This window comes from Leucopleurus acutus (assembly GCF_964270905.1).
Source record: "Leucopleurus acutus genome assembly, chromosome: 2".
In the NCBI taxonomy this organism is placed as follows: Eukaryota; Metazoa; Chordata; class Mammalia; order Artiodactyla; family Delphinidae; genus Leucopleurus; species Leucopleurus acutus.
Genome location: NC_139143.1, coordinates 177,282,732 through 177,309,248, shown reverse-complemented (window position 1 = coordinate 177,309,248; position 26,517 = coordinate 177,282,732). Strand labels below are relative to the sequence as shown.

The following is a 26,517-nucleotide window of genomic DNA, read 5'->3' as shown; positions in this document are numbered from 1 at the left end:
TTTCATTTTAATATCTAATATAAATATCAACAGATATAGCCCACATAAGAAAAGCTCTCTGAGATTCTCAATAATATTTAATAATGTACAGATTTTAAAAATCTGTACTCTTGAGATTTTTTTTTAAATAACAAAAAAACCCTGAGAACCACTATTTTAAGTCAATGGTTTTCGCTGTGTTTTCTGTGGAAATTCTGCCTCAGTTTCTTGGAATGTAATTTCCAATCTATAGAATTGAAATATAATTGGGAAGTTTTCACTTCTGCAAGAGATTTTTTTGCATCCACTGCTCTAAGAGCTCACATAAATTTACACAAGCCTCTTTCACAATGTATCAGGTATATCAGCTTATACACTCATTAATAAATTGACTCCTAAATGTTTCCCACTCTTTTCTCATATCTATTTTCTAATTAAATTGGAAGTTTTTCAGGAACAATGTCCATCTTTCATTTTACTTCTTCCCACATTCCTCCTACAGTATACAGCAGGCGTTAAATGTGTGCTGCCCCGTACCAGTGACTTACAACCACTTTCAGAATGTATTATTTTTGTAGGAAAGCTAAAAAGTACATCTCAAGGATTTCTATACAGAAAAGAGCCCTCAATCATTCAAGAAGATTCTAACAGCTCTCTGAATAGTAGTATCACTGATTCTTATAACTATCAAAATATGGCATCCTCCACAATGACCTTTCTTTCGAGGCCATCTGTGAAGGGGCTGAGTTAAAGGATTTCCATGATCCATTCCTACCCTCACATTCTAAGACTTGGATTCTTTTAATTCTCAATCCCTGCATTAAAAAATGCTGGATACTATGGTTGTTTAGGGGCCGGAAGATGAGTCAGCAGGTGAAGCCATTTGTGAGAAGCAGTTTCATTACATTTCGAACAACAGACAAGCCAGCAAAAGACAGCTGCCATTGTTTACACTGCTGAACGTGCTGTCGGGTTTCACAGGCCTATAAAACCATCTATTTTTTGTCAGTAAGCTCCGTTTTTCTTAGTTAAGGGCTAAGAAGCATCAGACTTAGTTACCAGATCCTAAAGCACAGTGAACAATCTTTTTTCTCAAAGCAAAAATAACTTAAGTGCCTAAAAGAGCATTCAAAAACCATTCTCGCAACTAGGAGCATGCCTCTGATAGCAATAACCCAGTTCTCTTCATAGACTACTAATGTTATACATGTTCAGACACAGGAAAAAGTGCTTCCAATAAGAAAAACAAATAAGGGTTGGATTTTTTTTTCTTTTTAATCATATAACATTGTTAACTAAAGCACAATTCAGTGCTTATTTAAAGGAACTGAAAACAAGTGGATAAAATATGAATTACTAATCTTTTTTCAGAGAGTCGGAGAGGCCAAATAACCTGATACTCAATGGAATTACCTTCGGTTCTGGTTCAACTCAGCTTCACTTCTCAGAACCAAAAGTGTTTCACCTTTAAGAATCCTTCTGTCATAAGAAGGATTCCCTCCAAATACATTTTTCTTTTTTTTAATTATTTTTTTAATTGGACTATAGTTGCTTTACAATATTGTGTTAGTTTATAGTGTACAGCAAAGTGAGTCAGCTATATATATACATATATCCCCTCTTCTTTGGATTTCCTTCTCATTTAGGTTACCAGAGAGCAGTGGGTAGAGTTCCCTGTGCTATACAGTAGGTTCTCATTAGTTATCTATTTTTTACATAGTATCAATAGTATATATATGTCAATCCCAATCTCCCAATTCATCCCACCACCACCCCTTCCCCCTTGGTACCCATACGTTTGTTCTCTACGTCTGTGGTCTGTCTCTATTTCTGCTTTGTAAATAAGATCGTCTATACCAATTTTTTCAGATTCCACATATATGTGTTAATATACAATTATTTGTTATCCTCTTTCTGACTTACTTCACTCTGTATGACAGTCTCTAGGCCCATCCATGTCTCTACAAATGACCCAGTTTCATTCCTTTTTAGGTTGAGTAATATTCCCTTGTATATATGTACCACATCATCTTTATCCATTCCTCTGTTGATGGACATTTAGGTTGCTTCCATGTCCTGGCTATTGTAAACAGTGCTGCAATGAACACTGGGGTGCATGTGTCTTCTTGAATTATGGTTTTCTCTGGGTATGCCCAGTAGTGGGATTGCTGGGTCATATATTAATTCCATTTTTAGCTTTTTAAGGAATCTCCATACTGTTCTCCAGAGCGGCTGTATCAATTTACATTCCCACCAACAATGCATGAGGGTTCCCCTTTCTCCACACCCTCTCCAGCATTTATTTTTTGTAGATTTTTTGATGATGGCCATTCTGACCAGTGTCAGGTGATACCTCATTATAGTTTTGATTTGCATTTCTCTAATAATTAGTGATGTTGGGCAGCTTTTCATGTGTTTGTTGGCCATCTGTATGTCTTCTTTGGAGAAATGTCTACTAAGGTCTTCTGCCCATTTTTTGACTGGGTGGTTTGTTTTTTTAATATTGAGCTGCATGAGCTGTTTATATATTTTGGAGATTAAATCTTTGTCCGTGATTTGTTTGCAAACATTTTCTCCCATTCTGAGGGTTGTCTTTTTGTCTTGTTTATAGTTTCCTTTTCTGTTCAAAAGCTTTTAAGTTTCATTAGGTCCCCTTTATTTTTGTTTTTATTTCCATTACTCTACGAGGTGGGTCAAAAAAGACCTTGCTGTGATTTACACTTCACAGCAACACACTTCCTTCAAAGAGTGTTCTTCCTGTGTTTTCCTCCAAGAGTTTTATAATGTCTGGCCTTAATTTAGGTCTTTAATCCATTTTGAGTTCATTTTTGTGTATGGTGTTAGGGAGTGTTTTAATTTCATTCTTTTACATGTAGCTGTCCAGTTTTCCCAGCACCACTTATTGAAGAGGCTGTCTTTTCTCCATTTTATATTCTTGCCTCCCCTATCAAAATAAGGTGACCATGTGTGTGTGGGTTTATCTCTGGGCTTTCTGGCCTGTTCCATTGATCTATATTTCTGTTTTTGTGCTGGTACCATACTCTCTTGATTACTGTAGCTCTGCAGTATAGTCTGAAGTTGGGGAGCCTGATTCCTCCAGCTCCGTTTTTTTTTCCTCAAGGTTGCTTTGGCTATTTGGGGTCTTTTGTGTTTTCATACAAATTGTGCAATTTTTTGTTCTAGTTCTGTGAAAAATGCCATTGGAAGTTTGACAGGGATTACACTGAATCTGTAGATTGCTTTGCGTAGTATAGTCATTTTCACAATATTGATTCTTCCAATCCAAGAACATGGTCTATCTCTCCATCTGTTTGTATCATCTTTAATTTCTTTCATCAGTGTCTTATAGTTTTCTACATACAGGTCTTTTGTCTCCTTAGGTAGGTTTATTCCTAGGTATTTTATTCTTTTTGTTGCAGTGGTAAATGGGAGTGTTTCCTTAATTTCTCTTTCAGAGTTTTCATCATTAGTGTATAGGAATGCAAGAGATTTCTGTGCACTAATTTTGTATCTTACTTTACCAATTTCATTGATTAGCTCTAGGAGTATTCTAGTAGCATCTTTAGAATTTTCTGTGTATAGTATCACGTCATCTGCAACAGTGACAGCTTTACCCTGTCTTTTCTGATTTGGATTCCTTTTATTTCTTCTTCTTCTCTGATTGCTGTGGCTAAAACTTCCAAAACTATGTTGAATTAATAGTGGTGAGAGTGGACAACGTTGTCTTTTTCCTGATCTTAGTGGAAATGGTTTCAGTTTTTCACCACTGAGAACAGTGTTGTCTGTGGGTTTGTCATATATGGCCTTTATTATGTTGAGGTAGGTTCCCTCTATGCTCACTCTCTGGAGAACTTTTATCCAAATATATTTTTCAAAGTTGTGATTTCCAATAAAGTATTGGGCTGAGAAACAACTCCTAATTGCTTTCTAGTTTCATATCCATGGCTTATCTGGACATTACACCTTAATAATTTCCCTTTTCATTTCAAAGGCAGTCAAATTAACCTAATATTTCAAATTCCTAGCTGAACTAACAAGGAGATATAGATATAAACAATACATATATATCTATGACAAGAGATGCCCTGTTAGTCAGGAGGTACTTTCACTATTAAGTGTTCCTTTATTTGAGTACCAAGACAATATGCCTTTTAAACTATAAACTTACAAGCTATCCGCCATGAAATCTGCTACAAACCATGCACCAACTGTAAACAAAGGCTAAAACTTAAATCAGAACTACATGTGTTTTTTAAAATATATAAAGTCCAAGTTATCTTTAAATACAGGTTGGTAACAACCATGGAAATTAACCTAGCTCCAAGTCTCTTAAAAATATCTACACATAATTCATAAATTTGGAAAACTGCAGATAAAAAAGTAAATGAACTGAAAGCCATCCTTAGGAAAAGTATATACAACCTATCTTAAGAGTCCCAAATAAAAATTATAACTCACGTATCAATCTTGGATTTGAATTATTTACTAAAAATATATAATCTGATCCTCCCGCCTAACAACAAAGGGTCCTTCTAAAACACAAATTGGCCACATCATTCCCCAGCCTACAGCTTTGATGGCTCCTCACTGTCATCTGGGTGAAATCCGTGCTCCTTAGCATGGCTTGCACAGCCCTTTTCTGTGGCCTCTGATTATCCACTTCTCCCCTCCACACTGTTGTTCCAGCAATGATGAACAAGTCATTTCTCACTGTCCTGAGTCTCTGTATGTGCTGATTCATGGCTGAAATACTCTGTCCTACCACTATCTTTCGCATGGCTCATTCATGCTTCCAGATTGTTTAGAAGTATCCCCTTCTCCAGGAGGCCTCTTCCCTCATTCCTGCCAATTCTCTCCCACCCACCCCCTTAAGTGAAGTGACCCCCCTCAGAGCTCTCACGGGTCCTGTGCTTTCTGATTCCTGTTTACTTACCCTCTTACACATCTGTTTCCTGCATTAGGACTGTAAACTTGACGGCAAAGACTATGACTTATTTCTAATTTCTCTGTGCTTAGCCCAGGACACATTGTCAGTGCTCAGTAAATATCTACTGAATGACTAAGCTGGGATACGTAAACAAGAAGACAGATTTTTTTTTTTTTTTTTTTTTTTTGGCTGTGCTATGTGGCATGCAGGATCTTAGTTCCCTGACCAGGGATCGAACCCGTGCCCCCTGCAGTGGAAGCACGGTGTCTTAACCACTGGACTCACTGCCAGGGACGTCCCAAAAACAGATTTCTATTTAAAACCTATGGAGAAAGTATCCCATCTCTGCTTTGTTCTACGTTCCTGTGAAACAGCTTGCCAAATCACCAGTTCCCAGCTGGTACAAATATTGGACTAACAAAGCAGTTCCCAACTTGTAAACCAAACTCCTTAGGTACAAAAATTCATCATCCGCAAGCTATTTTCACTATTTCAAAAAGCTTAAGAAATTATACATCAGTCCACAATAACAATGCAAAAACCGGCTAAAACATCAGTTCCTTTTCCCCTTCTTGAAATTTATCAATTAAGGGTGGTAACACTGAGTTCATTATGCTATGCTTAATTCCTGATTAGTATATAAAATCCTTTATTAAAAATGTGAATTCAAATGGATGATTTCATAATAACTGCAGCCCAGAACCCCAGTAACAACAGCTTTTGAGTAGCCAAGGTAGGTAATATGTGACTTAAGTATATTTAAAGCTTTTTATTATAAAATATGCCACTATTATAGAGAGTAAGCAAAAGTATAGATTTAAATATAACTACCCAAACCAAAGCCCATCAAGGACTAATTTCAGGCTTGCAAAGAAAGAGAAAGAAATTTCTCTTCAGTCCCCAATCTTCCTTAAATGTAGCAACAATTACTTAAGCAGAGTTTGGAGTTTAAATCAAAAGGCTAGGAGTTCCCTGGTGGCGCAGTGGTTAAGAATCCGCCTGTCAATGCAGGGCAGCACACGGGTTCAAGCCCTGGTCTGGGAAGACTCCATATGCGCGGAGCAACTAGGCCCGTGCGCCACAACTACTAAGCCTGCGCTCTAGAGCCCGTGAGCTACAACTACTGAGCCCGCGTACCACAACTACTGAAGCCTGTGCATCTAGATCCCGTGCTCCGCAACAAGAGAAGCCACCACAGTGAGAAGCCCATGCACCGCAACAAAGAGTAGCCCCCGCTCAACGCAACTAGAGAAAGCCCACGCACAACAACAAAGACCCAACGTAGCCAAAAATAAATAAATTTATTTTTTTAAAAAAATCAAAAGGCTACCTGTCAAGTATTAAATGTCACTTTCTCCAGCTACATAAAGCCCAGTGGGAACCTAACCAGGAAAGCATAAAAAGATTGTGCTTTCTTGGTTCTCTTTCCTCTCAGTCTCTTCCTTTTTTCTACAGTTTCACCATCTTCATCAAATCACTGGACAATGCATGGACTTAGAACCTTTGCTTTTCTCTTCACGTTCTCCATTATGCTTATATTTTCACATATTTGTATTCCCAGCTCTTTCTGCTCATGTGACCTTACCTCCCTATTTCCAAACTTGTCCAGTTATCTCCATTTGTTAAATGAATAAGATGTTCCATTCATTTCAAATCCAACATGTCCTAAACTGAATTTATCTGCCCACTATCTCAAAATGTGATATAAAATTAAACCCTACATCTTTCTTACTCCATCAATGACAACATAATTTTCCAGTCTCAAAGCCCTGGAGTCAGTTTTAACTTTTTACTTTCTTTTATCAAGGACAGTCAAATCTTTCTTTCTTTTATAGCTTTCATGATATGACCATCCTTTCCTTTTCACTTCCCTCTAGCCTCAACGTGCAGCAGTAAAACCTTGGAAAACCCTTAATGGAACTAGCATATACTCTCTATGCCTCCTATCTCTCTCAACCCATTCAGCACAATCTTCATCTTCCGGTAATGACCAAACATGTTAGCAGGTCTTAAGTCTTCAATAAACTTCCACCTGCTACAAGATAAAAGTACAGGTTATTAAGCTAAATACCCAAAAGTCTCCAAAACTATCACATGTCCTGCACATTCTATGTTTTCCATTTCAGCCAAGCACGTCTTCTGACTACCCCAAACATACTATGTACCATTTTCTAACTGCTATAAATGTATCCTCCCTCAATTGTAATTGTCCTGGGACTTCCCTGGTAGTCCAGTGGCTAAGACTCCACACTCCCAAAGCAGGGGGCCTGGGTTCAATCCCTGGTCAGGGAACTAGATCCCACATGCCACAACTAAGAGTTTGCATGCTGCAACTGAAGATCCTGCATGCCGCAACTGAAGACCCCGCATGCCGCAACTAGAAGATCCCGCATACGGCAACTAAGACCCAGCACAGCCAGCTAGCTAAATAAATAAACTGCAAATGTCCTTCCCCTTACATCTACCCAAATCTTACTTCCTATTCCTCTAGTTCTCACTGATCTTTCAGGCCTCTGATCTCCTACCTCCATTCAGAGAGCACCTTAAATTTTTAACTGTTTGACTAGAGTACATAAGAGGCAGAGAGCACATTTCAGGTTTCTTTTGTATCTCCTTCAACAGCTAGCACGTACTATTATTTAATAAAACTTGCTCCTTTGTTCATTTAATAAACAATGATTGTGTGTCTACTAAGCCTCAGGCACTTTTAGCTTAACCTGTGGTATCAAAACAATGACCAATATTTCCCTTCCCTGTTCTACTTCTTATTCTTTTCTCAAGATTCCATTAGTTCTTTCCTTCTCCCTTGAGCATCATCCTAACCTTACCATTACCAGTTGTCCTCTTCCATTCAGTTGAATAGCAACTAAGCTATTTTCACAAATATGTTTCTGGAATACAAAAGAAACATGACTTGCCTCTCCAAATATTCTGAGAAAAATTAGAAAAAGTGACCAGCAGTATGTGTGTGAAGGCTATTTTGCCATCTGACAGTTGGAGGTTTCTCACAACTGTCCTTACCACTGACACTCATTTTCACACACAGCACTCCTATGAATAGACCAAAGCCTTAATTTCACTAAACGTATGCAGACTTACTTTTTGTACCTAGACTCCATGATAAATATACGGTTAATTGAAGAAACGGGGTTGTGATTTTTTTTTTTTTTTTTTTTGCGGTACGCGGGCCTCTCACTGTTGTGGCCTCTCCCGTTGCAGAGCACAGGCTCCGGACGCGCAGGCTCAGTGGCCATGGCTCACGGGCCCAGCCACTCCGCAGCATGTGGGATCCTCCCGGACCGGGGCATGAACCCGTGTCCCCTGCATCGGCAGGCGGACTCTCAACCACTGCGCCACCAGGGAAGCCCGGGGTTGTGATTTTTAAAGTGCATATGAACTGTAACTTTTAATGACTAAATTTCTATTTCAGTTAAGCTCCTTCAGGTAAAACAATTCATCAGACCTGGTGTTCAAAATTTAACAACAATAAAAAACAATGTAGGTGGTTTATCCATGGGTTCCACAGAGTTAACTAGAGTACGTCTCCGACCTCATATCTCATCAAAAGAATTTACTCTTAGGCAGACTCAAAGAATGTGAAATACGTACATCTTCTGACTAAATCAAACTGTTAGATATGAAGTAAAGACACTGGACCTGCAGTTCCCAATACAACCTAAACATAAAAAGCCCTTCAAATTCAAGTCTCTGGGAGCGAAACAAAGCAAAAACAGAAACAAAACAAAAACCTCTACCCACTTCCTCCTTTCTCTGCTAGCAGAAGAAGGGATACTTTTTAAATCTGACCAAGTTTTAATACAAACTAAAAACGCTGACTCTTGGAGAATTCAGATGCTGGCCAAGCTCAAAAATAAAAAATTAAGTAATCACATGATATGCTGTGATAACCTAAAACCATACTGAAAATTGGTAAAAATAATAAAAATGAAAAATTAGAACAACAAAAAAACTATGTTTTAATTCTCAAATTGTTTCACAGTAACAAAAGCTTCTTGTACTGTGTCACAAGGTCAAATAAGTCGAGTCACTTCCCTGGACAGAAACCACTAATGCTGTTGCCTTATAAACGCCATCATAAAGTTTAGAAAGCATTTTCTCTTTCATTATCTCAATCATTATCGTAACCCTTTGAAAAGGAGAGGCGTACTATTTTCCTCATTTTACAGATGAGAAAACTAGAACTCAAGGAATCGGGATTCACCACGAGCACATGGCTACCTTCATGTAAGAAAAGGGATATAAGAAAATGTACAGGTATCTACTCATTTGTATAAAAGAAATACAGGAAAGAAAACAGAAATTAAGAAATTGGTTACCTCCAGGTACAGGTGGGAAAGAAGGGGGAAAGAGAAACTGGGTAGCAGAGATAGAAGTAACACTTCTCTGAGAAAACCTTTTTTTTTTTTAATATAACTCAGACTCTTAGAACCAGAGTAATGTTTCACATATCCAAAATAAACAATCAAAACTAAAAGTAGAGGAATAGGGTTAGCAATTCTCAAACTTTTTGTGTGTATACTATAATTAGCTGAGTAGATTATAGATAATGAGAGCCAGGTTTCTCATTATCGGAGATATTTAATAAATAAGGAAAAGGGGAATGTTAAAACAAACTGGGTGGCATTGCAGTGGAACTCGAGCTATTAGTATAAACTCGCGGTTTTTAATGTATACACAAATACAGATAATGTGTATACAAGTGGGTTAGTATATATATATATATTTCCTAATTTTGTCTGCCAAAAGGGCCTAGAAGCAATGACATTCCAGTAACACTGAACACACCTCGGCCCAGAGCTTGGTCACTAACACCATTTTCCAATAAAAAGAGTCAGGATTTCTTGGAGAAGTGGCTGATTACAGCATTGAGGCAAGAAAAATACAATATGAACCTGAAACATCTTGCGGTGCCAGAAAGTAAAGAAATGCTTTAAAAAAGAAACGGGGGGGGGGGGGGGGGCGCAAAATTCCCTGGCAGTCCAGTGGTTAGGACTCTTTCACTTTCACTGCTAGGGTCCTGGGTTCAATCCCTGGTGGGGGAACTAAGATCCTGCAAGCTGCACAGCGCGGCAAAAAAAAAAAAAAAAAAAAAAAACCAGGTTGGTGGCTGGGTAGAAAAACACAGGAGCCAATCTGAAGGAACTCCTAATGGGCAAAGTTGGATTAATCTGAGCAACAAAACAAATAATGATAATACATATCCGTGACTCCGTGATGATATAAATATATAATAGAATAAATTAATAAATGGAGGAGAGCTCTTCCTCACAGTAGAATTACAATTAATAAATGTAGAAGGAAAGAGAGAAACAGCCCCAATAATGCAACCACAAACTTAATAAACGTTGCATGTTAAGATCCACCAGTTGCTGAAATTAGTGGGCCAAAGTTTGAGGAGAAGCAGTATTTGCAAAGTATTCCACAAGATACTTATCAACTACAAAGAGAAAGATAGTAATGCCACAGTAGAATGACCCACCATGCAGACACCAATCTAACCAAGTAATCAAAGTAACCATTACATACGGACATCAGGAATTTCTTAATATGATACACTATCGAACTTCTTGATATGATACACTACGAAAGGATGCATTCTGCTATTCTTACCAAAATTCATAACCTCATTCTGATCATGAGAAAACATCAAATCAACCCAAACTGAGGGACATTCTACAAAATAACTGACTGGTAGTCTTCAAAGGCATCAAGGTCATGAAAGATAAGGAAAGACACAGACTGGAAAAGACTAAAGAAAAATAATAACTAAAAGGATAGTGGAAAAATTGGTAAAAATTCTAATAAGGTCTGTAGTTTAGCTGAAAATACTGTAACAATGGTAATTTCCTGTTCTTGATGATTATGGAAGATGCTAACAGTAGGGGAAGGAGGTGAGAGATACAAGGGAACTCTTCCTACTATTTTGGCAGGTTTTCTGCAAGTCTAAAATTAGTTCAAATCAAGTTTTGGTTTTTTTTTTTAAAGGGAGCTGACAATACTTTGTTCCTACTTAGTTGACATGCTAATGTCAAAGACTTCTATAATAACTACAAGGTCAAATACAAAATACAAATTGTTGGACCAAAGAATATAAAATGTTTTGCTGCCTCACAAAGCATTTTAGTAACATATCTAGAAATAGCATAAAGATGCCTAATTTTCTAAGCTATATAATGGTTACGAGGTAGGATGACCCTATACTTTACCATCCAAACCAGGACCATAACAGGAGAAAGGGGATCTTCGGTTACCCTACTAGTAGGTCAAAGTAGTTCATGTTATTAAAGATCTCAAATCAGTTTGAGCTGGCATAAACTTGATGCTTAGGCAAGTCATCCTCATTTCCCTTAGCCTCTGAACAAACGCCCCTGAGGGAGGGGGCCAGAAAGCTGGACGGGGAGATCCCCAAAGTAGACTTATGTAATGCGAAAGTAAGCTAATGCATACTTACATGCTTCAATTTTTTAATTATGATTTTTTAAAGGTCAAGAATGAAATCACTGACTTTCCAGAGCAGCGTTCAGTTTTCACTGCCTTGCCTAAAATGTACCACATTCAAGTACTCACCCAGTCACAGCATAAAAGGTAATAAGCTAAGGTTAAGTACTCTGCTGTATGCTTTTGAAACAGCAGTCGCCTCAGGGAAGTTGGACTGGTTCCAAATTCTATTATTTCTGAAAAAGATCAGCAATGTAATATTGAAAGTATCAGCTGAATATGACATATTAGCCTCAAAGACTCAACAATATTAACCAGGTGTTGATGTCCTTAAAATTCTACATTTAGGTTAATTAAGACCCACTTCCTTTGCATATTTAGTAAGAGCTAAGCTAAAGATACGCATAGTAATTTATAAAACTTAAAAAGTAGACAGACATAATCTTTAAAAATCAGCAACCCCATTCCCACACTGTAATATTTCAAGTCACTGAAGAAGTTTCCTGTGTGTGGAAAATCTTCATCCAAAGCAAATAAACCCTGTTTTTATCAGACTTGAAAGGTTATACAGAGCCTCTTCTTTAATGTGGTCTTTTCCTAAATAGTAAAAAGAATCCTGTTAGAGATTAGCAGTATTTCTCTATTTTGTTTCTTTATAATAATATAAAGAAACATTAGCATAGACTGAGGGTATAACCTAATAAATAAAAAAATCAAATTTAACTTGAAACTTACATAAATGCTTTAGGCAGAACTAACATTCTATGTGAAATACAATAACCCAAGAATTTGTAACTTACAATTTCAATTCTTCACAGGACAGCAAAGTAGTCAAATGTCCATACTTTACTTCTTACAAAATTATCACTGCCTAATAGGAATTATCTTAATAATAGAAGCAGGCAAAATCTCTTTTGAATAGTTCTAGGCATTACACAATAGGAAGAAATGGTCAAAGTCTGTTTATTCAATAAGTCATTAAAAATTAGCACACCTCACTAAATCTCAAACATTTAATGGATTATAAAACCTTACACATAGTTCTGTGATGCCATTCCTACTCTCCTAATCTTTCCTGTTTCTTATTTCAACTTGCACACTTCAACCAAATAAATCTTCAAAACTACTGTTTTCATCACCAGTTTCCCAAAAAAAAAAAAAAAAGAAAGAAATGCAATTGATTTTTGACAAAGTGCCAAGACAATTCAATGAGGAAAGAAGTCTTTTCAACAAACAGCACTGAAACAACTGGATATCCAAATGCAAAATAAACTTGAACCCCCTACTTAACATCATACTCAAAAATTAACTCAAAATGGATCAGAGACTTAAATGTACAAGCTAAAATTATGAACTCTTAGAAGTAAACAAAGAAGTAAATCTTCATGACCTTGAATTAGTCAAAGCCTTCTCAGACACAATATGAAAGCGCAAGTGACAAAAGAAAACCATAAATTGGACTTCATCAAAATTAAAAACTTCTCTGCTTCAGAGGGTGAAAAGTGAAAAGATGACCCACTGAATGGGAAAAAATATTTGCAAATGTTATATCTGAAAAGGGACTTGTATCCAGAATATATAAAGAACTCTTACAACTCAATAATAAAAAGACAACAAAGCTAAAAACTGGGCAAAGGATTTGAGCAGATATTTCTCCAAAGACAAATGGCCAATAAGCCCACAAAAAGATGCACAACATCATTAGTCATCAGGGAAAAGCAAATCAAAACCACAATGAGATACTACTTCACACCCACTAGAACGGCCTATAATCAAAAAGACATATACAATGCCAAGTGTTGGAACCTTCATCTTTTGCTGGTAGGAATGTAAAATGGCAGTCACTTTGGAAAACAGTTTGGCAGTTAATCAACATGGAGTTACCTCATAAAACCCAGCAACTGTACTCTTAGGTATATATGCAAGAGAAATGAAAACATACATCCACACAAAAGCATTCATAGCATAATTATTCATAATAGTAAAAAAGTTTAAACCACCCAAACGTCCATCAACAGATGAATGAAAAAAATGTAATACTTGGAATATTCTCCGACAATTAAAAAAAAAGGTTCTAAAACACGCTACAGGGCTTCCCTGGTGGCACAGTGGTTGAGAGTTCGCCTGCCGATGCAGGGGATGCGGGTTCGTGCCCCGGTCCGGGAAGATCCCACATGCCGCGGAGCGGCTGGGCCCGTGAGCCATGGCCGCTGAGCCTGCGCGTCCGGAGCCTGTGCTCCGCAACGGGAGAGGCCACAACAGTGAGAGGCCCGCGTACCGCACAACACGCTACAACATAGATGAACCACAAAAAAATTATGCAAAGTGAGAGAAACCACTCACAAAAGACCATATATTGTATTATTCCTATACGAAATGTCCAGAATAGGCAAATCTCTATAGGCTGAAAGTAGATTAGTACTTGCCTAGGGCAGAGAGAACTGGGGGGGGGGGGGGGGGGAGGACTGGTGAGTCTAATGGGTTTCTTTTGGGAGTGATGAAAATATTCTAAAATTTACTAGGGTGATGGTTGCAGTATTCTGTGAATATACTCAAAACCACTGAACTGTACACTGTAAACGGGTGGCTTGTATGGTATGCAAATTATATCTCAATAAAGCTGTCCAAAAAAAAGAGCAAGGGTTTCACACAAGTGAGGGCTAACCTCTTCTCTTATTCATTCAAAGTCCTCTGGAATCCAGATCCATCATCTCAAGCATTCAACCTCAAGACCCCTCCACTCCAAGCATACTGATCAGGACCCTTACAATCCAGCATGCACCGTGCTTATTTCAGGCCCAAATCTTTGTTCCTGCTGATCACCCACTCCCCACAATTCATTCCTCTCTGCCGAACCAAACCCTGACTGCAGTCTTAAACTCTTCTTTTTAATTTTTTAAAAATTCATCTTTCAGTTCAAATTCTGTTTTTTATACGCTATATTCTAGGGCCTAGAAAGAGTCAGAGTCACCCTTTCCTTCTTACATTCCTCCATTCTATCTTCAAGGTTCAGTCCTTTCCATTCTCAATGTAAAAATACTGTATTCTGGCTCAAAACTGGCTGTACTTATTTCTACTGCCACCTAGTTCTCCCCCTTGTTATTCCAAAATTCTGTTTGTTCCCATGCTTCAATCTTATTTCCCTAACTCCACATGAGACCGCATATGGTCTTTTCCTCCCTCCTCAATCACTCCATATAATACCAACGTTTGTTGAAAACCAATTAAAGGAATCAAGGCAATATCACACATGCATACAATTCATAACTAGCAAATACCACCCTGGCCACGTCTTTTTTAAGTATGATTGAATATATGGATGAAGATGGATTCAAAGGAATAATTTTTTACATGTACGTAACTGAAGGGGGGAAAATCTGTGAAGTTAGATCAAGTTTTATGTCATAAATAATGCAAAACATTATAGGCACAACAAGTCAAAAATGTCTGACTTCTTGATAAAGGTTTCAGCCCTTCTCTTTCTAATGTGCAGTGATAACTTCTGAGCTACAAGCCAAAGGTGAAAGAAGACCTTTCCAAAGGAACAAAAATAGTTCATTCCAAATTGATGAAGAATAAAACTATTCAAAAAGTAGTTTCTGCTGGCAGATAGTTCAGTAACAAAATAAGCAAGATACAAAACTGTATGTAATTTAACCTTAAGTTATGTTACAAAAAAGGACAGATTTTAAGTCCATTAAAACTAAAGTCCATAGAAAAAAGGACAAGAAATAAACCAAAATGTTAAACAGTGGTAATCTCTATGTACTAAGATTATGACTGACTTTTTACTTTTCCATATTTAAAAATTTTCTGAATTGATGATGTGTTACTCATAATTCTAAAACAAAAATTTTAATAGTTACATTTGACTATAAATGTTTTTTCTCCTTGGCCTTTATACAAATTCTAATCCTCAGTATCTATACTTCAAACGTAACCCAGCCCTTTTAGATGGCTACGCAAACTGGGCCAATGCTTATGCCATCTCAAAGGAAATCATGAAACTATTTTCAATTGAATTACACATCAGTGCAAACAATTTAGGGCAGCTTTGAGTGCGAAAAGTGTGTTGTGATGCCATCTCTATTACTCCAAAACTTATGTTAAACTGATTCCTCGACTCTAACTTAATCAACATTTCATTCAACAAATATTTATAGACTTCCTACTACCTGCCAAGCACTGTTATAGGTGCTAGCAATTCAATAGTGAACAAAAGCGACAAAAATCTCTGCCTTTATGGAGTTCACATTCTCTACAGATAAAATTTAATGTCTCAGAAGAGTCAGGAAACACACACACAGGGCTCAAAAAAGTACAAAACAACTACTAGTTAATAAAGATCATAAAAACTGACAAATTTCAAATGTACTTTAAATAGTTCAAACTATCTCAAATTTCAGTTAAGAGTATAGGAGAGTGAAAGACTTCCGGTTGGCAGCAAGCCAAAGAACTAGGAACCAACTGAGAATTCAGAAGTATCTTGGGATCCTGCAGTATTTGATCCATGTAAATCTCACCTGCAGTTTACACATTACTTGAAGTCAGGCGCCTACCTAATAATCAGGAAATACTTCATTTCGTATCATATTAGCTCGAAGTATTATTCCTAAAGTAAAAATAGATTTTCTCATCACAGGAGTTTACTTCAGAACTTACTTTCCGTCATACCTCATAAATGAACTAACTGGATCATCACCCAGAGCAAGGCAGCATCTGACCATGGTGGCAACCTTATTTTACAGCCTCAAGCCATCCCACCACAGACAATATAGTCTTCACTAAGTCACAGAAGTATTTCAGTCTGTTTGGCTAAATCTAACATTAATAAAACAAAAACCAGAGGTTTCTTCTCATATGAGCAAGCTGCCTTCCCTATGATCCATGTCAGAATGCCTCTAGTATCAGTAAGTCACCACAGAAACGTGTCACTGACCATCAGACAAACTAAGAAACCATTAATAGGTCTCTATAAATCCTTCCCGCCTACTTGCAAGAACAAAACAAACCTCAAACCATAATCTTCAGAGTTAAAAGCCATTACAATTCAAGAGTATCACTCTGTAAACTATAAACTAGTCTTACCCCTTCGTTTTAGAGAAGGGGAAACTGATGCCCAAAGTAGTTATGTGACTAGTCCAAGATAACACATTAAAATGGAAAAGCCAGGGCTTCCCTGGTGGCGCAGTGGTTGAGAGTCCGCCTGCCAATGCAGGGGACACGGGTTCGTGCCCCGGTCCGGGAAGATCCCACATGCCACGCAGCGGCTGGGCCCGTGAGCCATGGCCGTTGAGCCTGCGCGTCCCGAGCCTGTGCTCCACAACGGGAAAGGCCACAACAGTGAGAGGCCCACGTACCGCAAAAAAAAAAAAAAAAATAGAAAAGCCAAACTTGAATCCAGATTTTTTTTTTTTACTCCAAATCAGGTGGACTTCTCAATATACCAAGTAAAATCTATATTTTAAGGCCAGCAGGTACTGCTTCCCAGCCAAAGTCTAATACCAGAAGGGCAGGGGGGTATTATGGGATGAGTGTGAAGCAGACCAGGAAAGAACCAACCACAGAGATCAGATCTGTTACGTATCTTCTCATACTCTAATTCCTCATATTATGATGCAGAAGATATTTTGAATCTACAGCAATTGTGTTTTGATTACCATGTTCTCTGGTACCTCCTTCTAGCTTCTCTGCTCCTGCTAAAAACCTGAAACATGCCTGAAATCCATTTAGTACTAAAATTCTATGCAGCAGCAACAGCAAAGGAATTGTGAAAAGTCAGCAGGCAGAAGGTGAAAGCTCTGGGTAAACCTTAGGTAATTCCTACTCATCCTTCTAATTTAGCTCAGATTTCTTCTAGGAAGCCCTAATTCCTCCTTCCCCCAGGCTAGGCTCTTATAGCAGAGTTACTGTACTTGCCTCATGGTATTCTGTCCGTTTACCTGTCTGGACCAAGTTCTTTGAGGGCAAAGATTTCAACCCCAGACCTAGCACTGAGTATGGCACACAGTAGGTGCTGGATAAATGAACAATTTTAAAACTTGCCACTTAGATTAAAGCTCCAATACAAATAGCAACCCTATTATGATTTAAAACATGGGTTTCAAACATTTTTTAGCAGACGTTTTGTAAAAATCTTATCAGAAACCCCAATGTGGAAAAGCACCATATCAGTCCTTAGGTAATTTAAATTCTCAGTTTGACAGAAAATACCCATAAGCCTAGGACAGGGAGTAGCAGCAGGATGTGACTGATGTGAGCTGATGTGCCTCAGGCATCTAACTTTCTTCCTTCTTTATCTCCATCTTGCATTGGTCTCCCTCTCTCCCTTGCTAGAAGAGGATGATGAGGATCTGCTCTCCCAAAGCACAGATCCATCTTTGTTGATGGTGGGGCTTAGGAGTAAACAGACTGCTGGCCACTGCGTAAGCTACCGAGTTCTAGTTGCTAGTTATAAAGGTATTTTGCTGGAGGCCTTGCTAACATCTGAACAAGCAGAAACATGCACTGAATCAAATGTGGCAGGCCTATTCCTATGCTTTAAGACTCAATGAGGTAAAGATAACCTACTTGTCTAGCAGTGTGTGGCTATGAGCTAATTAAAACAAGGTGCAGCATCAGTGCATTCTAGATTACTCCAAAGAGCTCCTTTACTTTATACAGACTTCCCCTAGCTATCAAATATGGGAAGGTATCCTTCCTTCCACTTCCACATGCAGATTTGGTAAGAAGTAGCACAGCATACTACAAAGGACATTCATAAGCTTTGGAGCCACGGTCTGAACTGCAGTCCATTACTTACTAGAGAGACAACTGTGGGAATGTTACTTAACTTCTCTGAACTTTAGCTTCCTCATCTGTAAAATACAGACAGTATTTTACAGATGAGGAATATATACAGACTCATTACAGTCCTTGTGAGAATTAAATAAAATCATGTATGTACGGCTCCTAGAACAGTAGGCACTCAATAAATGAACACTATTGTTATTATTCAGATTTAGCTTTGGTAGAGGCAAAAAAGAAGCAAGCAAATATTAGCTTCAGCCTACAAAACTGAAAATCAACACAGAGCTCAAAAAAAGGAAAACTGTAATACCAAAAAAAAAAAGGGAATATTTGCTTTTAATATATGTCATATCTAAGACAAAATAGCTGAGGACACAAGTCATTTTTGGGTCACCACAGGCCTTTACCAAATTTAGTTCCTTTAAAGAACCCACTGCTCTGATTTCTTAACCAAACCAACTCCCCCCAAACAGTAACTAGACTCCCCAGAAGTGTCAGCAGCCCTGAGAGAAATTACACCCTGAAGTCTTTCCATATAAATAGAACACTGTGTATTCATAACAGACTGCAAAATTGTTCTGTTTAAGTCAGAACTACTTCGGGACCTGAATTCAAACTCATTTATCTTTAATTATCTCAAGGGTGAGCAATTTCCATCTAAAGAATTAGGCTTTTAATGGGGACCCAAGAACTCCCTGAAAATGTAAGCAAGATTTTCTATGCATGTACAATTTTCTGTGGATAGGATCTACAAGCTTTCATCAAAATGTCAAAGTTGTTTGTTACCCAGAAAAGGTTAAGAATCACTATTGAGATTCTTGGAACCTCATACTGGGAAGCTGAGGTGAGCAAATCTCAAGGCAAGTATCCTAAAGTGCCAATTTCATAAACTAGTCATACTGGATTATGTTATAAAACTCTAAGCATATTTCTCCCTTGCCATTAGCACTTTTTATATCAGGGTTTATCTTCTTCTTTCATCCCCACCATTCCTGCCCACCCTCTGCCATGCCCCATCCCTTGCCTCTCAGCAGTCAAAGGCGTCTTTCCATGAAATGGCCTTATGAGCCTGCCACGCCATACCAATGCTTACTTAAGCAGGTTCCGTTTAAATTCAAATTCACTATCATTTCTGATTTGTCACTTGAACCCTAAGTACAAATGAAGGACATCTTGTTACATGAATCTCTAATATTTTTACAAATTTAAAATACTATCTGAACTTATTAATTTAATTCAAACACAACTGCACCCGTATATTTTGAGGAAATGGAGACTTAATCAAGCCACAGAAAGAGCAACTCCAAATCTGCACTCCAGTCTCAATGCTTCAATGTGTATCAACTTATATACAATGGTTTGTGGTTTGGAAAGTGGTTTCATCAAACAAATACAAATTCCCACACTCAGTCACACTCAGTGTACAAAAGCAAAATTGCTCTATTTCAATCCATTTTTAACCAATTCCCCATTACCATTGACAACATTTCACCATTGGTATGTTCTAATGAAATCTGTAATCTACACTTCATTTACTATACAAGCTTTTAGATTTTAGCAGTTTGTAACCTTTCAATGTGTAAAGCAAAGAGAAGATAATAGAATTGTGAAATACATCAAGAAGAAAATTTAATCTTACTTCGATGACATGAGGCAAAGTAAAAACTTAAAGCCACATAAAACCAAGTATCCTATATTACTACGTATAGGTATAAAAGTTATTTCCACTAGAAATTACATCTTAAATCCCCTTTAACAACTGTTGCAGTAGTAGTAACTACTTTTATGTTGCAACCAACTCACAGCTTTTATAAGTCCTTCCTTTGTGAAATGCGCTGAGAAAAAGTACACTTGAAACACTCAAGTCACAGCTCTTTGTGTCCAAGTAACACCACCAAATTCACCAAGCACTGTCATATTCAGTACTCAAGTCCTTACTTAACACTCTGTAGTCAAGAACACATAACTATGGACCTCCTTTCATTTAATTTCCAAAACAGCTCCAAGATGCAGGTAAGGAATAATTTACTTGGTGGCGCAGTATAGAAACTTAGAGCCCTAACCAAATATGGGCAATCAAGACCAGAAAAAAAAAAAAAAACTGAAATTAAAAAGGAATTTAAACTCACAAAGCATTAAGTCAAGATATGTTTAAGAGATCCAGCAGTGAATTCCACCTTGAAGTAGGCACATCAGCCAAACTTCTTCCCCCAGAGTAAAGCAACTAGGGATACTGATCAAAACTAACCAGGTTTTCGAGGAGCAACAAACACTTAGGAATCCCTAACCGTTCTCATTGGTGAACAATTCTTAATTGAACAGAATCTTGCAGTTCAACCTTATGAAATCAGTACACACATGACACTGGAATGGAATTTATCTTACTCTGCGCCACCACTGCTTGGATTGAAAAAATGTGGACTAACAATATTCAAAGAACAGAGAAAATGGCACTTGACAGAAACCAAAACGATGACCTGGAATGACTCTAGAAGGGAGATACCTTCCCCTTCTCAAAGCAATGGACACAGACAAGAATCAAACTACAGACTGTGAAATAATCTGTGGACCTCACAGCAGTTAGCTTCTCACTTGCTCAAATACCCTACTCTCTCTAAAAGTCAAACACACGATGACACAAGTACAAAAACACATCTAACATCCAATGATTATTTATTGATTTACACAAATACAACGGATTGGGGGGAGGGATGGATGATGAAATGTTATTCTAAGGTAGCTAATAACGCCTTTCTAGGTCTCCGTGAAATTCATGAACTCAATGTTTTACCTTCACCGGCTGGTTTTTAACTAAAATACCTCGTCATCAAATCTTTTTAATCAAAGCTGTCCAAAAATTCTACAATCAAGCAAATAACATGAAATTAGACACATTCAATACTAGACTTTCCTCCAGGGTCCCTGGTACCCTCTAGACATCAGGCCTATGAAGAGTAACTGAAAGCCCTTTAAAAATATTCAGCATAACACAAGCCTTCCAAGAAGTGAGACTTTTGGGGGTGATGGGTAATGTCTGTTAATTTCCTCTTCCTTTAAAAAGGTCAAACGCAGGGAAGCGTCCGGTTTAACATTTCCTCCCTAGATCGCGTTCCACCACAAACCACAACTCCCCCAATCGCTAAAAAACACTACCCAGAGGGAGTGCTTTCTGCAAAATTTCACCGTAGATTTAAAATCCAACTTACCTCAGGAACGAGCTGAGTTTAGTTTCACACAGGAAATTTACCAATAGAGTTTATTATGTATTAATAATAATAATTAGAGAAGCCCACCATGCCCCGCTGCAGGGGGAGCTGAAGGGAGATGAGGAGGGTGTAGTCCTCACAACAATCAGAGAAAAGCCTTCCCTGCAGGGCTGGTCACAGGCACCAGCAAATTCGGCCTAATAAACGGGGGGGGGGGGGGGGGGGGTAGGGTTTAGGGGAGGAGAGGCGAGGCGGGGAAGGGTCCCCCAGCTCCAAAAGGGAAGGGCTGCAGAAGCAAGGCCGATGGAGCTACTTTTCGCAGTAGTGCAGAGGGTCCCGGGGTGCCCCGTAGTGCTGCTGCCAGGGCACCCCTAAAGCTCCGGCCAAGCCGGGTGCGTGGCCTGGAGGAGCAGCCCCTTCCCTGTGGGCAGTAGCTGCCGGCAGGAGAGTCCCCGGAGGGGCCACAGCCCCCCTGGTCTGCAGCGAAGAGAGCCGAAGGGCCGGCAGGAAGGTGAAAAGGATACTGTTGGGGCGCCTGGGTCTGGAGGGCCCTGATGTTCGGGTGAGGAGGGGCCGCTGCCGCCGCTGCCGCTGCCGCCGCCGCCGCCGCCGCCGCCGCCGGGTGAGGAGGCGGTACCGCTGCTGCTGCCGCCGCCGCCGCCGCCGCCGCCGCTCCGGTGCCGGGTCCGGTTCCTGCTGCAGCCGCTGAGCCTGATTTCAGAGCCGGTTTCTGCGGTAAACTCATGGCAAAGCGAAGCCACCAACCCCCCCAGAGCGGGACCGGGCGCGCCGGGGTGCAGGGGCCGGGGGCAGCGGGGGGGCGGGATGGGGGCAGACCCGGGGAGGCGGCGGGAGCGGGGGGCCGGGGGGAGGCTGGGAGGAGGAGGAGGAGGGAGCCGGGGCCGGTCACACACGCCCGCCGCCGCCGCCGCCGCCGCCGCCGCCGCCGCCGCCGGCAGCAGCAGCCGCCCCGCGGGCCAGCACCACCGGCTGCCGGTCTCCGTGACAACGCGACCCCAGGGGGGGGGCCGGACCCGGCGGGGGCAGGAGGCGGAGAGACCGGACCTTTCACGGCAATATCCTCATGGGCCGGCGGCAGGGGGTCTTAATCCCCCTCCCCGGGGGAAGCGGCGCCCTTCTCGGTAGCGGGGCTCAGGCGATGCCGGCGGATTTTCTTCACTCAACAAGCAGAGCATCCAACATGGCGCTGCGGCCGCCTCCAGCAGTCCGGCAGGACGGCCGCTCGGAAAACTTCGGGCCTTTTCGGAGTAGTTCGGGAGGCCGAGGGTGAGAAGCTCCTTCGGCTCTTTCCGGAGACTGCGAGAGGTCGGGGTTCTTCGGAAACACTCGGGAGCGCCTTCGGCCGCCGTTCGGCAGTTCTCCGGGGAGGACTCGCTTGCTCGGGAAAGATCGGCTAGAGGGGCTTCCAGGCTCGCTGCGGCTGGGGTGCGGGGCGGAAGGAGAGACCAAAGGCGAGGTCTGGTCTGCGAGATCCGTCCTGTGCCGCCCAGCCTCGAAGAACAATGGTAACGACCCTGGAGCCTGCGGTCCGCAGAGCCCTGTCCGTAGGGGCGGGAGGCAGTGAGGCGAGAAACCTCGGTTACGGTGGGAGGAACTGCTTAACCGGAGTGAAACCGCTGGATAGGAGCCCGCCGGGTGGACCTATTTGCATAACAAATAGCACTCGCCGACCCTTAACGCAGTTCCCGTCCATTGTGTCTACATTTCGCCCTTGTCCACTCAGAGGTGAGCGGGATGAGGAGCTCCATTTCCAGAGCACGCTGAGTCTGAGAGAGGAAAAGTGACCGGCCCAAGGTCATCCAGCCAGGAAAGGACAGGGACAAACCTGGATCTGAAATCCAGGTTCATTCGTCCGAAGGAACCTTGCCGCTTCCCAAGTTGCCTGGGGACCTGATCCGACCCTCCTTATCTAATCAGCAGCCTTAACTTGGGGATCTGTGGACGGATTCTTCCAAGGCCTGCCCGGAGACTGGAGCGCCTTTTGACCAGCAGCCAGTGGTCGGCTTCCCGGTGTCCTATGCGGGCGTAACACTTGGTGATAAGCTCCTTTTCTCCCCAGCAGGACCAGCCAACACCCCCCCCCACCCCCTGCCCACACACTCCACCCCCAGTTGGGGTCTTGTCCAAGCACAGGAGCATTGAGGGGAAAAGAATTGCAGAGATCAGGGAGCAAGCCAGGTAATAACTGTAACCAGGCACTGAGCAGTTCATTATCTCACACAGTCCTGTGAAAGAGGTGGTAATCATTTCACAAATGTAGAGACTGAGGCACAGGGAGGCTCAATACCATCACACACAGAAGAAGCTGAGAAAATTGAGGCTCGAAACGGGCAAGAGACTTTGCCAAGGTCACATGGAGAGTGTAGTTGGCAGAGACAAAATTAGAGCTGGGTTCTGCCTCCTGCTATACTGCCTCACACTGCCTTTTTTTTTTTTTTCCAATTCACATAAAGCTCTACACATCGTGGTTGCTTAATTCTTGACAGTCCCTGGGACCTCCAAAAGCTCCCTCTGGGAAGAAGCATCCGGAAGAGGGTGATACCACAACTGCATCTTTCTGGAGAGGGTTTCACAGCTCCTGGTGTAGAAAAGGAAGCATAATCCCCCATCTCCAGACTGGAAGGCAGGAGCTACTTCATACTCTGGAATCCTACGCCATTTGGATTTGTAACACCTGTTTACCTGGGATTGGATTTTTCTGCTCTTCTCTAGACGTGACTGGCTCCAGGAAAAATTCCCAAGTGGTCCTGCAGTTCCCCAGATTCTCCTTCTATGTTCCAGATCTCAGACTTCCTTATCCCAAGGGAAACCTGTTCCCAGGAAAGAATTTGGCTTCCCATTTATACTAGGGTGATAACAGACTGATGATTGCTTAACTGTTATTCTTTTCTGAGCTAGTTTCATTTCCTAACTTAATAGCTACAAGCATCGGGTGATTACTGTGTGTCTGGTCTTTGCTAAGCACTTTATGAGCATTATCTCTCTTGAAACAGATAGACCTTGGGCAAAATAATGTAAAAGTCCCTGATAAGATTCTGGCCCCAGGCAATCAATGCGGAAGGCTTATAGGCAGCAAAGTCAGAAAGGTAGAGCACTCTCCTTTCATCCAAATCATAGCCCTGCTCAACACCTCCCGTCTGGCACAGAGAAGCTAATATTTATTGAACACCTCCTGGGTGCCAGGGTACAACTCTGCTAAACATTCTGCTTAGATTCACTCTTACTCACCTCAACAACTCTGCAAGGTATTATTATATCCCATTCACAAATAAACTGAGGGTTAAAGATGTGAAGAAGCAACTTGTATAACTTTCAAGTGGAAATGCTGGCATTCAAGCCCAGGCACCTGACTCCAGTTCTGATTTGCCACCATTGCCTTCCACAGACGAACCTCCCCATGCTGGCCAGAGGCACTGTCAACAAGCGAAGCTGATTTTGTGAACTTGCCTGCTGAGAGCCTCCATGGCTCCCCCATTGCCTTCAGGATCCAGTCTAAATTCAAGGCCCTTCAGGATCTGGACTCTGCTTCCATCCTGCCACTCTCCACCTCAGATCCAGAACTGCAGCCACTTTGCTCCACTGCAGACAAAGCCATTCTCTTCCTCTCCCTGGTGTCTGTATGTGGACTACGACCCCAAACCATCCTCTCCCTCCTCAGCCCGTTGGCTTATGCCTGCTCCTGCCTCAAGGCTTGGCTTAGGCCTCGCCTCCTCTGGGCACCCTTTCCTCACTCCCCAGGCTGAGCTAGGCTCTCCTTCTCTAGGCTCCCAAGCAGATGCTTAAAGCTCAGTGTTGAGCAATAAAGAGTACAGCTGTTGGAATCAGATTACCTGAATTTGATTCTCAGCCCTGCCATTGATTAATTGTATGACCTTGGAGAAATCACATAACCTCTCAAGCCTCAGTTTTCTCATCTGTAAAATGGAGACTCCACCTCTTATCATGAGAAATAAGACAACAAAGTCCAGTCCCTTGCTCATTGTCATAGTTGGATACATTTTAGCTACTATTATTCATTTACATAGGAACATTACCTAGTCATTTAAAATATCGTTGATATCTAGCACTCAGTAAAAAGGATGTGAGCTTGCTAAAGGACAGAATAACTGTGAACGGCCAGAGGATTTTCAGGTTACCCTGGAGAAGCCCTGGGTACTGCAGAGCCTAGGCTGGGCCTCACTGCACAGGCAGTGCTGGCTCACAGGAGGAGTCTTGAATTTTTGACCAGCCAGCCACTGTTCCCAGAGCCCACCACGCTACCCCCAACAGAGACCTGCATTTCCTCCCGGAATCAAAATACCTCTCCATCCTCATTCAAAGAGCCAGCAGACAGGTGAAGACTTGGTTTGCGCGTCTCCTTGTGGCTGGGTGACGGAGCTTTGCTTATTTGTTATCATGTGGGGTCACTGTGCTGTTTCTCTGAGTGAACTGAAGATTGGGCTCAGGGGGACCCCTTAATTTCTTAATTGAAAACTTTTGAAAATACTGTCGCAAGCTGGAGTTCTCTGGCCCTTTCATTTTTTTTTTTTTTCTCCTGGAGGGGACTGGCCTTTTAGCACAACAGAAGCCATCTTTAGTAGCCACAGAAGGTTTGTATGTTATTAGGTGCTCCGCTCTGAGACATGCAAACCTCCACCAAGGCCTGACAAGATAGAGCTGGGGGGCTTCCCTGGTGGCGCAGTGGTTGAGAGTCCGCCTGCCGATGCAGGGGACACGGGTTCGTGCCCCGGTCTGGGAAGATCCCACATGCCGCGGAGCGGCTGGGCCCGTGAGCCATGGCCGCTGAGCCATGGCCGCTGAGCCTGCGCATCCGGAGCCTGTGCTCCGCAACGAGAGAGACCACAACAGTGAGAGGCCCATGTACCGCAAAAAAAAAAAAAAGAGCTGGGCATGGAACTTGCTGACCCAAGATCTAGACCCTAGGCAGTTAAGACGTAGAGATGGGAGGCCAAGAACATTTAAAAAAGAAGAAGGAGGAGGAGGAGGAGGAGGAAGAAAGACCAAAGAAAGAGCAACTACCTGACACCCATTTGAAATGGACATGATGGAAGGAGAGAAAGCCCAATGGGAACAGTAAAGAAATATTTTCTCCCATTCCTTATACTGCAGGCCCGTTCATAATTGGCCACGAATGTT

The 26,517-nt window shown here is 41.2% G+C and overlaps 1 protein-coding gene across 1 annotated transcript in view; it reads right to left on the bottom strand.

Moving 5' to 3' along the window:
• The window catches only part of EIF4G3 (eukaryotic translation initiation factor 4 gamma 3), a 370,424-nt gene extending 348,343 nt beyond the window's left edge, over positions 1-22,081 (bottom strand). The window contains exon 1 of the mRNA XM_082833610.1: positions 21,885-22,081. The gene's annotated coding sequence lies outside the window, so the exon portion shown is untranslated. The remainder of the gene's footprint in view (positions 1-21,884) is intronic.
• Positions 22,082-26,517: the final 4,436 nt, after the last annotated feature.